Consider the following 2793-nt stretch of genomic DNA (forward strand, 5'->3'; position numbering starts at 1 on the left):
GTGCCTGATCGCCCCTTACCCACCTCTGCCTGCCTACCTGATCGCCCCTAACTGCTCCCTTACCAGTCTGATCACCCCTAACTGCTTCCCTGCTGGCCTGATTGCCCATAACCACCTCTGCCTCATCCCATTCCCAGGACCCAGATTTCCTCTTATGGCCGGTCACAGGCACTTGGGACCCAGGCTTCCCTCCCTCTGGCCAGCCTCAGGCACTCAGGACCTGGGCCAGCTTTGTGCAGGCAGGCAGCAGGTGCAGGGGACCATGGGCTGGCGACTTATACCTCTCCCAGGCTGTAGGCACAGGTGCTGCTGTCCAGGACCCAGGGCAGTCAGCTTGTCCCTCTCCCAGACTGCAACCTGGCTGGTCCCCATTCCTCTCTCCCCAGTGTTGAGTGTCTGATCCATTATGGCATTATGGTGTGAGGGCATGACGACTATTTGCATATTAGCTCTTTTATTATATAGGATTTGAAGTGGTAAAAAACACATAACAAAATTTAACATTGTAACCATTTTTAAGTATGCAGTTCAGTAGTGTTAATTACATGCACATTGATGTGCAATCAACCTCCAAAACTTTTCCATTTTCTTGCAAAACTGAAACTCTCCACCCACTAAACTCTAACTCCACAGTCTCCCTTCTCCCAGGTCCTGCAATAACCATTCTGTTTTCTGTTTCTATGAATTTGACTACTTTAGATATGTCATGTAAGTGAAACCATGTAGTATTTGTCTTTTTGGGACTGGCTTCTCTCACTGAGCATAACATTAGCAACTCTCTCTCCTCTTTAAAATAACAATTTCTCTGTTGTATGTGCATTTCAAATGCTACCTCCTTCCATCAGGACCTGAACCCCCAATAAATACAAGTATCAGATTGGAAATTATTATGAATATGGTAAGAGCAGGTCAATAAAAAGAAAAGCAAGGTCTACATGAGGGTGACAAAAATATAATTATCAAGAAAGCAATAGGTTTCTAGCTCTGTTAATCAATGAATTAAGTCCCTGTACTCCAGATATCTGGAAGGAAAAAAATTTATTTTTCTTTAGCCTAGAAATGGTAATCAGGAGGCAAGTGGCAGAGGGGGCATGTTTATATTTGGAGGCTTGACCTTCTAGTGTAGAATTTCCACATCTATTCATTAAGCATACATTTATTCTCACTCTCCAAGATTCAGCCATTCAGGGCAGTGGCAGAAATAAAATTTTTCTGAAGTAAAATATACACAAATGATAGACCCTTTCCAGAGATGGCCCCAGTTTTTTTTGTTTGCTTTCATGTCTTCGGCAATGTGACTGTGAGTTCCAGAAGAGTAGTCTTTTTCTCCATGTTTGAATCTGGACTGGACTTAAGATTTTTTATTTGTTTTGGCCAATAGAATATGGTGGAAGTGACAGTGTGCTTTACCAGGCCTTGGTGCATTTCTGCTGCTATCTTTCAAAATCCTGCCTCAAGCATGTGAACAAATCCAGGTGGGCCTTTCAGAGAAGGAGAGGACTTGCGGACAGAGCTCATCTATCCCAGCCAAGCCTTCCCTAAATGAGTTACAGTAGTAGCTAAGCCCCTAATACATTAGAAAGCCCAGCCAAGGTCTGCAGAGACATCCGAGCTGACCCATAGCTGACTGCCGATTCATGAGGAGACCAGCAGAGATCAGAACATCTCTCCACTACACAAATCCATTGGAAAATAAAGGAATTGTATTAAACATTTACCTTTAGGATGGCTTGTTATATAGCAACTAGAGGCTCAGTGCACAAATTTGTGCAAGGGTGGGGGGTCCCTCGGCCTGGCTAGTGATTGAGGTCTATTGGGGGGCCAGCTGGCTAGAGGGGGAAGGACCCTGGGAGGTTGGCTAGCTGGCTCTTCCCCCATCAGGGTGGGGGGACCTGATTAAGGGTGGGGGAACCTGATCAAGGGTGGGACCGGCTGGGGCAAGGGTCGTGGGAGGTTGGGGAAGGGCCAATTGGGGCCCAGATCTGGCTGCTTGGCCACCACAGTGCACATCATAGCACTGGTCATTCTGCCATTTTGGGTTGCTGGGCTTTTATATATATAGATAGTGAATTGAAACTATAGTCAAAGCAAACAGACCTTAGGGAAATTTTAATAATCTGCTACTACTTACTTTTGGCATTTCTACTGATATTTGAGGACAACATTCATAATTATTCTGTTATTTCAATATATTTTAAATAACTGTATAAAAGTGACCCCTTCCAGGTAGTCAGGACAGGGTAGAAGGACATGCATGTTTGTGCAGAAATTTTGTGGGTCTTATTCACATGAGTAGGCAGAATTTTATCTCCTGTGTGATTCATCCTTTGATCATAAAGATTGAAGATATTCCCAAGTGTAAAGGAGATATATATTGTATGATATTGAGATTGTTCACTCACTTTCCCTTTGGTGGATTTGAAAAAATTTAGAAAAGGGGAGATATTAAAGGAGTCACATTAGTAGGGAGCACATTTAAAGTTTTTAAGGAACCCTGGAGGGTATGGCTCAGTTGGTTGACCATTGTCCAATGCACCGAAATGTTGCTGGTTGTATTCCCAGTCAGGGGACATGTCCAGGTGGTGGGTTTGAGCCCTGGTTTGAATGCTTTGGGAGAAAACTGATCAATGTTTCTCTCTCATATAGATGTTTTTCCCCCCTCTCTCTCTCCCTCTCACTTTATTTATTTTTTATTCATTTTATTTTTTAAAATATATTTTATTGATTTTTTACAGAGAAGAAGAGAGAGGGATAGAGAGTTAGAAATATCAATGAGAGAGAAACATTGATCAG

Source organism: Myotis davidii, unplaced genomic scaffold, assembly GCF_000327345.1.
Source record: "Myotis davidii unplaced genomic scaffold, ASM32734v1 scaffold949, whole genome shotgun sequence".
NCBI lineage: Eukaryota > Metazoa > Chordata > Mammalia > Chiroptera > Vespertilionidae > Myotis > Myotis davidii.